This window comes from Vicia villosa, linkage group LG1 (assembly GCF_029867415.1).
Source record: "Vicia villosa cultivar HV-30 ecotype Madison, WI linkage group LG1, Vvil1.0, whole genome shotgun sequence".
NCBI lineage: Eukaryota > Viridiplantae > Streptophyta > Magnoliopsida > Fabales > Fabaceae > Vicia > Vicia villosa.
The window spans coordinates 182,442,546-182,458,109 of record NC_081180.1 but is presented as its reverse complement, the minus strand read 5'-3'; positions in this window follow the sequence as shown (position 1 = coordinate 182,458,109).

Sequence of the window (15,564 nt, the reverse complement as noted above, 5' to 3'; positions counted from 1 at the left end):
ATTCTGTTCATATTTGGTCATAATTGCAAAATTGATTAACGATTCAACTGTTAAAATTGTGAATTAAAGTTCTGCATAAACATCACAATTCACCACATCTTGAATCATCATCAATTTGAACATTATCACCAAGTGTTTGTCGTTTTGCTTATTCCACTATTACTGCATTGCAAACCAAAGTTTGTCAATTTAGAAGATAATTGATTTTCAGCTGTGAAACGTATTGATTCGATAACATATCACTTCATCATTAATCTCAATTATCTTGTGGTTTTGTCACATATACGACCCTTGCAATAACGGTCCGGAATAGACGCAAGTCGATTCAGAACCGCTTTCGCTTTAGTTCGAAATAATTCCGAAAAACTCTGTGAGATCTATTCACCCCCCCTCTAGATCCTCAGGCCAGCGTCTAACAAACCATCTCTGGAAGAGCAAGCAAAGGAAGTTCAAGAGCTTCAGAAGTTCAAAGAAGCCTGAAAGAGGAGAATCTTCTGGAGGCAGAAGATCTGACAAGAAGAAGGTCATTTGGTATGAGTGCAATGAGCCTGGACACTTCAAGAATGAATGTCCAAAACTTCAGAAGGAGAATCCCAAGAAGAAGTTTCATAAGAAGAAAGGTCTTATGGCAACATGGGATGATTCTGAATCAGAATCAGAATCAGAATCAGACTCTGAAGGAGAGCAAGCAAATATTGCACTAATGGCCACAGTGGATGATGGATCAGAATCTACATCAAAATCAGATTCTGAAGAGGTATTTTCTAAACTATCTAGAGAAGAGTTAGTTTCCAGTTTAACTGAACTTCTGGAACTCAAGGCTCATCTTAGTATCAAATAAAAAAAGCTGAAAAAGAAATTTGAATTTGAAACTAAGAAGCTGGAAGTGGAAAATTCTGAACTAAAGGAAAAATTTTTAAAGTTATCCAAAGATATTGGATCTCCTTCTGAATCAGAAAAATCCATTCCTAGTCTCAATCATATTCTGAAAGAATATGACTCGAGCTTCAGAAAGTTCCTATCTAGAAGTATTGGAAGAAGTCATCTTGCTTCTATGATATATGGTGTTTCTGGAAACAAAAGGTTTGGTTTTGGCTATGAGGGTGATACCTCACACAAATTTGAACCTGTTGATGATTTGAAAATCACATACAAGCCATTGTATGATCAGTTCAAATATGGCCACTCACATGATATTAGGCTCACTTCACATGCCAAAAGCTTTAACACTAGACACACTAAAAAGCAAGTGACACAACCTAAAAAATATCATGCTGCCAAACCTAAAGAATATCATGCTGTTCCTCTTGTTACTTATAATGCTAAACCCAAGTTCAATCAGAACTTGAGGAAAACTAACAAGAAAGGACCCAAGAAATTGTAGGTACCTAAGGAAAAGATAATTTCTGTTGCAGATATCCTTAGCAGCAAAGAAGACAAAGCACAAAATGTCATGGTACCTGGACTCTGGGTGCTCGCGACACATGACGGGAAGAAGGTCTATGTTCCAAGACCTGGTGCTTAAGTCTGGTGGAGAAGTCAAGTTTGGAGGAGATCAGAAGGGCAAGATTATTGGCTCTGGAACCATAAGTATTGGTAACTCTCCTTCCATAACTAATGTACTTCTTGTAGAAGGATTAGCGCATAACTTATTGTCCATAAGTCAATTAAGTGACAATGGTTATGACATAATCTTCAATCAAAAGTCTTGCAAGGCTGTAAGTCAGAAGGATGGCTCAATCCTATTTACAGGCTAGAGAAAGAACAACATTTATAAGATTGATCTTTCAGATCTTGAGAAGCAGAAGGTGACTTGCCTTATGTCTGTTTCTGAAGAGCAATGGGTCTGGCACAGAAGATTAGGACATGCTAGTTTGAGAAAGATTTCTCAGATTAACAAACTAAATTTGGTCAGAGGACTCCCAAATCTGAAATACAAATCAGATGCTCTTTGTGAAGCATGTCAGAAGGGCAAGTTCTCCAGACCTGCATTCAAATCTAAGAATGTTGTCTCTTCCTCAAGGCCGTTAGAACTTCTGCACATTGATCTGTTTGGACCAGTCAAAACAACATCTGTCAGAGGGAAGAAATATGGATTAGTCATCGTAGATGATTATAGCTGCTGAACATGGGTAAAGTTCTTAAAACATAATGATGAGTCTCATTCAGTGTTCTTTGAATTCTGCACTCAGATTCAATCTGAGAAGGAGTGCAAAATCATAAAGGTCAGAAGTGATCATGGTGGTGAATTTGAGAACAGATTCTTTGAGGAGTTCTTCAAAGAAAATGGTATTGCCCATGATTTCTCTTGCCCTAGAACTCCACATCAAAATGGAGTTGTAGAGCGAAAGAATAGGACTCTACAAGAAATGGCCCGAACTATGATCAATGAAACCAATATGGCTAAGCACTTCTGGGCAGAAGCAATAAACACTGCATGTTATATTCAGAATAGAATCTCTATAAGACCTATTCTAAATAAGACTCCTTATGAATTGTGGAAGAACAGAAAGCCCAACATTTCATATTTTCATCCTTTTGGATGTGTTTGTTTCATTCTGAATACTAAAGATCATCTTGGTAAGTTTGATTCTAAGGCACAAAAATGTTTCCTTCTTGGATATTCTGAACGCTCTAAAGGCTACAGAGTATACAATACTGAAACATTGGTTGTAGAAGAATCAATCAATATCAGATTTGATGACAAGCTTGGTCTTGAAAAGCCAAAGCAGTTTGAGAATTTTGCAGATATAGATATTGATATATCAGAAGCTGTAGAACCAAGAAGCAAAGTTTCAGAAACTGAAAATCTCAGAAGCAAAGAATCAGAAGATCAAGTTGCTGCATCTTTAGAGAATCTCAGAATTTCTGAAGAGCCAACAGTCAGAAGATCTTCGAGACTCACCTCAGCTCACTCAGAAGATGTGATCCTTGGGAAGAAAGATGATCCTATCAGAACAAGAGCATTCCTTAAGAACAATGCAGAATGTCAATTAGGTCTTGTTTCTTTGATCGAGCCAACTACTGTTGATCAAGCTCTAGAAGATCCAGACTGGATAATTGCCATGCAAGAAGAACTTAATCAGTTTACAAGGAATGATGTATGGGATCTTGTTCCTAGACCAAAAGGATTCAACATCATTGGTACAAAGTGGGTTTTCAGAAACAAGCTCAGTGAGAAGGGAGAAGTGGTAAGAAACAAAGCCAGACTGGTGGCTCAGGGATATAGTCAGCAAGAAGGGATTGACTATACAGAAACCTTTGCACCAGTGGCCAGGTTAGAATCTATTCGCTTATTAGTTTCTTTTGCCACTCAGCATAACATCACTTTGTATCAGATGGATGTTAAGAGTGCCTTCTTAAATGGTTATATAGATGAGGAAGTCTATGTTCACCAACCTCCTGGTTTTGAAGACTCTAAGTCTCCAGAACATGTTTTCAAACTTAAGAAATCATTGTATGGATTGAAGCAAGCTCCTAGAGCTTGGTATAAAAGATTAAGTTCTTTCCTTCTAGACAATGGTTTCACTAGAGGACAAGTGGATACGACTCTCTTCTGTAAAACATCTAAGAAGGACATTTTAATTTGTCAAATTTATGTTGATGATATTATTTTTGGAACATCTAATGCTTCACTTGGAAAGGAGTTTGCTAAGTCTATGCAGGCTGAATTTGAAATGAGTATGATGGGTGAACTCAAGTACTTTCTTGGGATTCAAATCAATCAAACTTCTGATAGAACTTATGTTCATCAAACGAAGTATGTGAAAGAACTTCTGAAGAAGTTTAATCTTTCTGAAAGCAAAGAAGCCAAAACTCCTATGCATCCAACGTGTGTTCTAGGTAAGGATGAGGTAAGTAAGAAGGTAGATCAGAAGTTGTACAGAGGTATGATTGGATCTCTCTTATATCTTACTGCTTCTAGACCTGATATTCTATTCAGTGTTTGTCTGTGTGCTAGATTCCAATCAGATCCTAGAGAATCTCACTTAACTGTTGTTAAGAGAATTCTGAGGTATCTGAAAGGTACTACTAATGTTGGTTTAGTCTATAGAAGATCTAAAGAATACAACTTAGTAGGATTTTGTGATGCTGACTACGCTGGATAGAATTGAAAGGAAGAGTACTTATGGAAGTTGTCAATTTCTAGGAAGTCATCTGATCTCCTGGTACAGCAAGAAGCAAGCTACCATTGCCCTCTCAACAACAGAAGCAAAATATGTTGTTGTTGCTGGTTGTAACACACAAATGCTCTGGATGAAGAGTCAGCTAGAAGATTATCAAATATATGAGAGTAACATTCCTATCTTCTGTGATAATACTTCTTCCATATGTTTATCTAAGAATCCTATCTTACATTCGAAAGCTAAACATATTGAGATTAAACATCATTTAATTAGGGACTATGTTCAGAAGGGTGTTCTCTCTTTAAACTTTGTGGATACAGACCACCAATGGGCTGATATCTTTACAAAACCCCTTGCTGAAGATAGGTTTAAGTTCATTCTGAAAAATATCAGTATGGATTTATCCCCAGAATGAGAAGATGAGAAGATCTTATGTATGGTTAAATTCTGAAATGTGTTGGGATTATGTGTATTTAAGAAGTTCTGATAATGATCAATTAGAAGTTCTGATTCCGTTATTACTAACGTTTCATTATCTAAATTGATTCACAATCTCTTTTAAAGTAAAACAGCTGTCACCAGTTTTCCAGAAAACGAACACGTGTTTACTATTTCTGGACAAGCATGCGTGCAGTTGAGGAGACGCCGCCCTAGGTAACTGTGCAAATCAATTCATTTTGTCACTTTATCTCTCCTAACGTCATTTCTCATTAAATGCAAATTGATGACATGTTTTTCTGTAATCATTTCACTTAAACCATATTTCATTTATTATTTTCTTCTATTTATCTTTTAAATACCCCGCTTCATCTTCATTTCATCTTTTTTGCTCTCTCTCTCTTCATTCGTCCCTCTCTTTCTGCATTCATCGCATTAACCCTAGCTTGTGTCTAGAACTAAGCATTTCACCATGAATCCTACATCAAGTTATTCAAGCCCAACAGAATTTTCTTCCACTCAACTGGTTCTGAGCAAGCGTGGTTTTGCTACGTTGAAGACCTGTTCCATTCCTACTGAAGAAATGGAAGTTCTTTGTGAGTCGTATGTTGACTTTGAAAATCTGAAAGCAAATGGTTTCAATCCTGATGCAAGGATCTTGGAACAAGGCTGGTCAAACTATCTTGGTAGATTGGTTGGACCAATTTATCCGACTCTTGTGAAAGACTTCTGGGCTCATGCAACCGTTACTCCAACTGCTATCATCTCCTTCGTGTTAGGGCATGAAGTTGTGATAACTGAGAAACTGATCAGGAAACTGTACAACTTGGATGATGAAGAAGGATGCACCGGTCCTCTTCCCGGAAGAGTTAATTGGCTACAGGTTGAAAAACAAATCTCGCTTGCTACTGGTATTGAATCACATAAAACCGGTACGTTGAGGGCGTTTTATCAAGTGTCGGCTGAAATTATTCTGGGTTCTCTTCATCACAGAAGGCAGTCGTTCTCCTCCTCTTACACCAGTCCTGATCACAAATACTCTCTCTTCTGCATTAGAAGAAGAATTGAACTGAATATCTCCAACATTCTATTTCAGAATCTGAAGTTGGCTATTGAAGAGTCAAGAGATGAAGAACGTGAGAAGTACCCTCACCTTCCCAGATATACTATTCCTTTCGCCAGAATGATCTCAGATATTTTGATAGAAAGTGATTTGATGGACTCTCTAAGGACTATTGGAACGTCCAGGTTCTTTGGAATGATTCATGGTCCTGTCTTCAATGGTGTTGATTTGTTAAGATTGCAACTTATTAGGGAGACAACTTCTGCTCCTGTGATCCCCACAGATATTCTGTCTAGAAGAACTCCTGTTGAAGGATTTGCTACATTGTTCCAAGCAGAACTTCACAAGGCTGTTAAGCATTACTTGGAAGCTTCTGTCAGAACTCAATCTTCTGTTGATCCTGCATGGATTCGTGGAAGAGTGCTTCCTTCTCAAGCTGGTCTTCAGATGAAGGCTCAGAAGAAGCAAGAAGCAAGGCTGAAGAGAAAGGCTGCAGAAGAAGCTGCTAGAGAAGCTAAGAGGCAGAAGGTCACTTATGACCCTCTTAAAGTAGGTTCTTTTCAAGCAATAAGAACGGGTAACTTCTCCAGGCAAGTATATCAACCACCTCCTTCTGAATCTCAATCTTCTATCCTTCAATCCCCCCTCTGAACCTCAAAACACCTTCACCATTCCAAATCCTTCTCAACCATCTCTTTTTACACCTGTTTTGAACCCCACTCCACTAAATGTTTGTCCTCCCACACCTTCTGATATCCCATCATCATCAACCCTCCCCACTGATATACCATCCTCATCAACCATCTCCACAGATATTCCATCTTCTTCAACCACAGCACCTCCACCTTCTATATCCCATCCCTTTCCTACCAGAAAATCCAACCCATACTGCCTTCTCTACCCTGACTACAAATTCACCTTCAACCCTCCTGAACCTGAACCTCATATTTACCTGGAGTTGTTCAGAAATGAAGTTATCAGTCGGCTGGATCTCTTGAAGGATGCTTTTTTCAATGACCTTGATGATGTTTCCACTAGAAACCTATGGAGAAGCTTTCGCCAAGATTTTCAGGTGGGAGCTATGGCTGTTCAGAAGAGACTAGTGGTTGCTGCTCCTGGTTATGCTGGCTATCTTCTTGAGGTTGATAATGGTGTATATTATCATCCTATCAGAAACAGGAGAATTCTTGAGGAGAAGATGTTTGTTGATGAGCTGCTGGACAATCCATGCAGAGAGATTGTGGTATGGAGACCTAAGTATCCAGTTCTGACTAGAGACTTCAAGTCCTTGTTCGACTTTCTGAGGGAAAATCCTTCTGAGAAAGACCCCAACTTGGTCATTCCAGAAGTTGTTGACCCGCCAGAAGTTGAAGGTCCTTCTGCCCCAAGAAATCTTGCTGCCATTCTTCAAGCTCTTGAGAATAGAGATTCTGATATTCCTGCTGCAAAATATGATGGAGATGCTTCTATGGAAGAAGCTGATGCTGAAGATCATCCTGCTGGGACTATTCCTGTTGAGGAAAATCAAGGTGATGATCTGACTATGGAAACTGCGGTTCAGAATGCTGTCCCTCTGGACAGAAGTTGTGAAGCTTCTTCTGGTGAACCCTCTCTTCTCGTGAAGACTCTAGAGGTTATTCAGAAGAACCAAGCTGAGCTATCTTCTCGCATGGACGCGCAAGATACTACCAATGCTGAGTTCCACACTTTCATGGAGAGGCAGACTGAGAGCAATGCTGGGATTTATGACATGCTGGCCAAGATTATGTCTAAGCTAGGGTCGTCTTAGTCTTTGTGTCTTAGTAGTTTCTCTTTGTTTTCTTGCATCTGCTTTCTATGCATCCTCCTTGTACTTCTGACAATTCTCCTTCTGCAAATCAATGAAATTTCTCTCATATTGTTTGTTTTTCATCAGAATCTTTTATGTTTTTTGATGTTATGACAAAAAGGGGGAGAAAATGTGATAAATGATCTGATTTATATTATCAGTTGCTGGGAGAAAGTCCCCACATTTCTAACAAGAATTTGCAAGTTCTGTGTCTTTGAGTGTTTTGCAGGAAGTGAAGATCTTCTTAAAAGCTCAACATGAGAAGCAAAGACATGAGGAAAAGCAATTCTGTATAGAATCAAGCTCATGGAAATTGAAGCAAACTGAGTGCTGTAAAGCTTCAAGATCAGAAGCAAGAAGGAAGAATGTTCTGATATTCTGATGATAGAATATTCTCTAACACATTCTTATTCCTTATATGTTCTGATGCATGTTTTAGTTCTAAATATGCTCTGAAACATTATTGTTTTTGCTCTGATACATATTATATGTTCTGATACATATTTTATGTTCTGATTCATTCATGCTCTGACTGTTGTCATTTAGTTTGTTCTGTAACATTTCAGGGTGTAGAGATGCTCTGATGATGCTCTAGTACATTCAGCAATGTTCTGATACAATCTAGCATGCAATGATTCAAGAAGAAATTCAAGCTCTGAAGCGGTCCTATGGAAGCAAGAATCAGAAGCTATGAATGTTCTGAAGATCTAAGCATATGTGATCGTCTCAACTGAAATGGAAAATACTCAGGGAAGTCCTTTATTTATAAATTTCTTCCAGTATTTATTTCAGAGGGAGATTATTTATCTCAGGGGGAGATTGTTAATCTCAGGGGGAGATGTTTATATGCTTATGCTATAGTTGTGTAATTGTCTTTAGCCGTCTAATATTCTAATCGCAAATTCATATCATTTATATATGTTTTTGTCATCATCAAAAAGGGGGAGATTGTTAGAACAAGATTTGTTCTGATCAATATTCGTAGTTTTGATGATAACAATGTATATGAATTTTGTATGAGATAATGTGGTACTCTAATACTATGCAATTTCCATTTCAGGAATTATATAAAGAGTATGCACAAAATCAGCGCAAGAAGCATTGACTCAGAAGGTTCAGCATGCAACATCAGAACATGGTCTGGCAAGACATCAGAAGATGGTCAAACAGAATCAGAACATGGTCTATGGAAGCATCAGAAGTACTTGAGATCAGAAGCAGAAGCACTGAAGTTCTCATGGTATCACGCTCGAGAGCACTTCAAGGTCAGAAGACAAGAAGATGCTCTGCACCAAGCTGTTTGACTTTGATGATATTCAAACGTTGTTCACACAAACATCAGATCAGAAGCAAGTACTAGCTGGCAGGCTACGCTGACTGACAAAAGGAACGTTGAAAGCTATTAAAGTCAACATCAGTAGACACAGTGAAAGCAAGGCTCGAGGTAGTTGACAAAAGAGTGAAACATTAAATGCAATGCTGTACGGAATACGCAAAGCATTAAATGCTCCCAACGGTCATCTTCTCAAACGCCTATAAATAGGAAGTTCTGATGAGAAGCAAAGTTACGAATTCTGAATACAAGACTATATACAAAAACGCTGATACTCTGTCAAATTCAAAAGCTCTCAAACTTCATCTTCAACCTCACTACTTTGCTGTTGTAATATATTAGTGAGATTAAGCTTAAACTTAAGAGAAAATCACGGTTGTGATAATAGCTTTATTAGAAGCATTGTAACTCTTAAAAGAATTTGTTTACATTAAGTTGTAAGAACTAGAGTGATCAGGTTGTTAATCAGAATACTCTAGAAAGTCTTAGAGGGTATCTAAGCAGATTGTTCCTAGAGTGATCAGGTTGTGATCAGTATACTCTAGAAGACTTAGAAGTTGTCTAAGTGGAAAACCATTGTAATCTCGTGTGATTAGTGGATTAAATCCTCAGGTGAGGTAAATCACTCCAAGGGGGTGGACTGGAGTAGTTTAGTTAACAACGAATCAGGATAAAAATCATTGTGCAAATTGTTTTTATCTTACAAGTTTTAAAGCTACACTTATTCAAACCCCCCTTTCTAAGTGTTTTCTATCCTTCACTTTCTACAAGCAATATCAGTACAATGCTGATCTTGCGCCAACCCGTATGCAACTACAAGGCATGTCCATGGGACCTAAAGAACGCTTCAAAGAGTACGCTCAGAAATGGAGAGACATGGAAGGTAGAGTTCAACCTCCGTTGGCTGACAGAGAGTTGGTTGACATCTTCATGAGTACACTGACTGGTTCCTTCTATAGCCATTTAATTGGAAGTTCGTCGTCTAGTTTCACTGACTTAATATTGACTGGAGAACATGTGGAAAGAGGTATTTAAGTGGTAAGATCCAAGTGGCTACATCTTCTAATACCACAAAGAAACCGTATAATGGGAAGAATGAACCCAACACTGTTGGAGCGGTCATGGTCTTTAATCAAACACTGACAACAACAAGGCAACCAGCATAAACAAGGCGCACCCAAAAGACAATTCACTAAGATCAACATGTCTTTAACTCAAGCGCTGCAACATTTGCTGCAAGCAGAGCTACTTACACAGATAGCTCCTCATTCAAATCCCAACATTTCCTCTCCTCGCTATAATCCCAATGCGAGGTGTGCATATCACTCGAATAGTCCTGGACATGACACTAACAATTGCTGGACATTGAAGAATAAGATTCAAGATATGATTGATGCTGGGGAAACTGAGTTTGACTCTCCTGCGACCCCTAACGTGATCATTTCTCCCATGCCTAATCACAATAATATTGCTAATGTTGTGGATGGCTAGAAGGATGGACTTTTGGATTATTAAATTTACTTTCATTTTCAATTTCTATTCTGTTTGTTTAAACATTTGAATTATGATAGACATTATTTGTTTTAATGATCATCATTAATTTATTGCATATATTTGTCTAGAATTATTTCTTCTCCTTTTGTTAAAAATTTGCTTTTACTTAGTTTTGTGATATTCGACTCCTGCTAAGCTGTATGCCTTTTGAGGGAGGATGACGAAAATGATACCACAACCTCATATAGTATGCTTTTGAACAGACTATGCTGACGATGTACATGCATTGCTTCAATTCCTAAACAGTGGAGATATAAGGATGTTAATCCCTAGTCGACCCCTTTAAGCCTAAGAAGTAGGAGTTTTCTTTCTCGTACAAGTTAAAACCCTTGATCATAACCTGGGGCAGGGTAGTTACTCAGTTAACTCAATTATACAAGTTGTTTGTTTACACAAGTAGTGAGAGATTCATGTAACCATTAATTCAGGCAGTCAATATCTATCAAGAGAAAAGACCTCTAAGTCAAAACCTATGAAGGAGACTTAGGAAAAATTGAGATATGCCGCTGACTGTAATCTCGAAATCCATAGGTTCAGGAAAAAGTTAGGGATAACAAAGTCAAATAAGAACCAAAAAAGAGGTTGCTACAAATCCTCGACAAAAGAAAAATGTTACCAAAATGATGACTGCCTTTTCAAATAAACCTCAGGTTTTGAAACCATCACCAATGTCGATGTGATGACCTAAAGCTCTGCTAGGACTTAAGCGTATAGTTAACTGAGCATAGGATCGAAGAACATCACGAAGATTGGGATGGGTACAAATAAACTATGAGCCATTATCTTTTGTTTCTTAAACCGTGAACCCATCCACGTTACATCCCTTCAAAGTCCTAACTAAAGCATGGTTAGTCGAAAGCATACTATTACCAAAAAGGTATCCTGACTCCTTAAGGTTTACCATAAATGCTGAGTTGATATCACGTTTTTACAAATGTCACGCTCTTACATCTTTTGTTTTCTTAATTTTTTTTTCAAATTCCAAGACATACATATGCATCGCATCTTATGAGTTTCATTACTAAACATGTTCTTCTACATACTTTCAAATGTTTAGCATCGGGAAGAATCGGCACAGGGTACGACTAATGATTAAAGTTCTCCCGACAGACAAAACCACTTCATAAGTAATATCCCCTACACCTGATTCATTTGTTTAGAAGCCAATGTATACAAGGGGCATGAAATGTTTCATCCAATCGATCTGGGGCAATCAGGTCAAGATTAGAATAATCTCCCATAAGCGTCGAACAATCAGGGGCATTCACTCAAACATGTCTGAAGATACTTCCCGATCAGTCAGGAGCAGTGTTACTAAAGTTGATGATACTGAGGCAAGTCACCTATAGCATATATCCCAGAAGGCCCTCACGAGTTGAATCTCTTCAAAAGTCCCTACTGGTTGGGGCAAAGCTATGCAGTAACACACTCTCAGAAAACCAGTTATTTAAACAACTGGGATAATGCTTGGGTCGTCCATTCCCACAGAGTAATCCTTAAGAAGCTATATTCAAATAATCTCTCCCCAACAGAGACCTAATCCCCAACGGGACTTACATCTCCATACTTTTCTTTTCTCCAAATAGGGTTTATTCAGACTCACTATCCCCAGTAAAGGTTGGCATTCACAGCCGAGCTTGGTCAGATAATACATCAGAGGTTTGTTCATCTCTCTTATCCCAAGTCAGGGCACATCAAGGGAAGATCATTCAAGTTACTGGCATCCCCAAGCGGAGATCAAAAATCCCCAGCTGGATATCCTCGAACAAAATTCAGGGATCCTCAGTACAACCATGATTGTCAACAAACAAGGATTTATTTTCCCTGCAAAAAGCTACTATACAGGGCTATCAACAGGCATCTACATACACATATCCATATATCATGCATCTACGTGCATACCTCAATGCGTCATATACTGTATCATGGTGAATACAAACATAACATGCAAAACTTCTCATTTATTTCGAGAATTTCATCACATAATGCATTACATGCATCATGACATTGCATAAAACTGACTTTTCCTTTTAGGTCGACAAACCTGTCAGACAAATATCGTCAACAAATCGATCTCTATCAGATATTCATTCTGGAAAGCATATCCCTCCAGACATTCTGAAGACACCTACATTAGATACAGATTATGGAAAGCATATCCCTCCAGGCATTCTGAAGACATATACATCAGATATACATTATGGAAGCTTGACCCCCAGATATTCTGAAAAATACTCTAACAGATATACATTCTGGAAGCATGACCCCCAGATATTCCGCACTCTCTATCAGATATACATTCTGGAAGCTTGACCCCCTAGATATTCTGAAATACTCTAATGGATATACATTCTAGAAGCATGACCCCCAAATATTCCGCACTCTCTATCAGATATACATTCAGGAAGCTTGACCCCCAGATATTCTGAAATACTCTAACGGATATACATTCCGGAAGCGTGACCCCCGGATATTCCGAAATTCTCTATCAGATGCACCTTCTAGAAGCTTGACCCCCAGATATTCTGAAATTCTCTATCAGATGCACCATTGATTCAAATGGCATTTTATGTTATTTTGTCTCCTTTTTATTATGTTATGATGGTATTTTATGTTGGAATCAAGTATTTAACAGGTAGGAGCCTCATGCGAGAAAACGAGACGAAAACGGAGAAAATATCAAGAAGAAGTGTTTCAAGCTCATGGAATTCTCTGTGGGGGCATGGTATCCGCCATAACCTATAGAAGCCCCACGTTCAGCACCAAGCACTCATGGTGTTTTCCATGAGGCCATGGCATCCGTCATGGACTTTGAAACTAGAAAAATAGCAACAACATTTGCTTGAGTTTTTTTCCTAACTTTTAGACTTCTTACCACTCAGCCTACACGATTTTAGGACACTTTCTACCATATTTGACTCAATAAATAGGGCCTTAGTTTTCAATTTTAGGGATGGAAGTTTTTTAGAATCAATTGTTGGATAGAAAATCACTTTTATAAAGCAATTGTTTCTCACACAGAGAAATTGCTGCGCCTTAGAGTTAGATTCAAAAGTTTCACATGAAGTATTTTATTGTTCGTAGTGTAATCGCGTCGGCATATTTTTTTCAAAAATTTATTTAGAAGTTTTTCGTTCTAATTTTTGCATCAGTTTGTCCTTAGTATGTATACTTTTTGTTTCTTCACAATTGTTTTACTTTAAGTGGTATATTTTTGTTTACTAGTAGTACTTCCTTTGCATGTGTTACTTTTAATATTATTATATTCATTATGATTAACTTGTTTGGAATATGTATGCAAATTAATTTCAACAGTAGTAATATAAAAACTATGCCCGACTAAATTATTAGAGCCCAAAATGTGAGGACCGTTGTGCCAAGTACTCGTAATTAAGTTATAAATATTATGATTAAATTGGGATTATGCTAGGGATTTTTTTTAATATAAATATTAATAGCGAAAACGTAAGAGATACTTGTTCTGATTCAAAAGAACGGAACATGTACCTGACTTAGATAAAAATTAGATTTTGATTTTTAGCGCTGTGAAAGCATCTTTTAATTAATTTTCAAGAATAACTATTTTCAAAATGGATTTTAAGAAAATAACCCGACACGCGGAAGCGGGCCTTTATGCGGTTAAAATTTGGTATTAGATTTCGAATGCAAGTGTAATACGGTGAACTGACTTTAAAGAAATGTCGCGGTAAGCAAGAGTCGCCACCGACTTTTATTTTATCCAATTTTAAAGAAAGGCTAAAAAAACAGAAACAAACCTTTAGAGGAAATTTTGAGTTCGGGGGGTAATTTATACAAAGGGAAGGTGTAAGGCACCTTTTGCATCCATGGTTTTCCATGGGCTCTTAATTGCTTAGCTCACTTTGGAACGTTTGAAAATGTTTGCAGTGAATAAAGAAAAAGATTTGAATAAGGACTTTAGCTTGTAAAATAAGCGTAGCCTTTTTTGAAGGTTTTTGATAAAGGGTAAGAAAAAGATTTAAACCAGAGCAAGCAATTAGGAGGTAATTACCCCTATTAAAAAGGTTCTTTTAGCCTTTTAGGGCTATCCATACCATAGGAGGGTAGGAAGTCCTTTTATTTGGAGGTTGAAGGGTTCCATAAGACTGTCCCTGCCATAAAGAGGGGAGGTAGTCTAAGGGAAGGATAGAATAGTCCTTTTAGGCAACCAAAGAGGACGCCTCAGCAATTGAAAGGGACTATTGTGGTGGTCGTTTTCTTTACCTCCCCGTTTCACTTGGGAGGACGGCACGCTAAACCCTTCACGCGAAATTTGGAAGGAGAATGCGCCCGTGGTGGGATGAATTTTATTTCAGTTCTTCCTACGATATCACACGAACTTTCTTATTTGTCCTACGAGTAGGAAAGGGAAAAAAAGATCTCAACTAAACCCTAGGAGTTTGCTAAGTGTGGGGATTTACACCTAGACTAGAAATTCTGGAGTCCGGGAGGTCGGTTATACATAGGGAAGTGTTTAAACACCCTACATATCTGTAGTACTCTACAGGAACCTTCTCTGTGTCATTGTGTTTGTGTTTATTGCTAATAATTGGGAAAGTTTCTCCTTTGTATTAGGAGAGAGAATTGAATTGATTAAAAAAAGACAGACAGACAAACTGACTATTTTTGGTATTTTATTAGCTCGCTGAGATTCCTTGTGAACCTCATGCCTACATATCCCTAGTGGAAGTCAGAGCTTAATGTAGTTCGGGGAACTAACTAGGGAAATTACTTGTTTTTTGGTGCCTTGCTTGAAGCTCAAGGTTGAAGCTTGGAATTAAATCTCTGTTTACAGTAAAGAGACATGAAATTATCTCTACAGAGAGGTATTTGTACTATTCTACCACAAACATTTAAAGGAGTGACAGAATAACTGAATTCATTTCATTCAAGAGGGGGACCTTACTTGTGTATGTGCAAGTATACCAGTCAAATGCCTCTTAAATGAAAGAAAGATGCTCATCCAAATTAGGGAAAGTTACCACATGTCTGGGTTTTACTGCCAGCTCATGCCTTTCAAAATCCTAAATGGGAGACTTGATTAAAATTGAAATTGAATGTTTGTTTGTTTGAATGTGGTAGAGTAGTAAAAATATCTCTCTATGGAGATAAGCTATGTCTATCTACTGTATAAAAGATTTGACTTTTAGCTGGCTTGTATGAGGCCCAAGCTTGAGGCTTTTTGATTGATTAATTAATATTA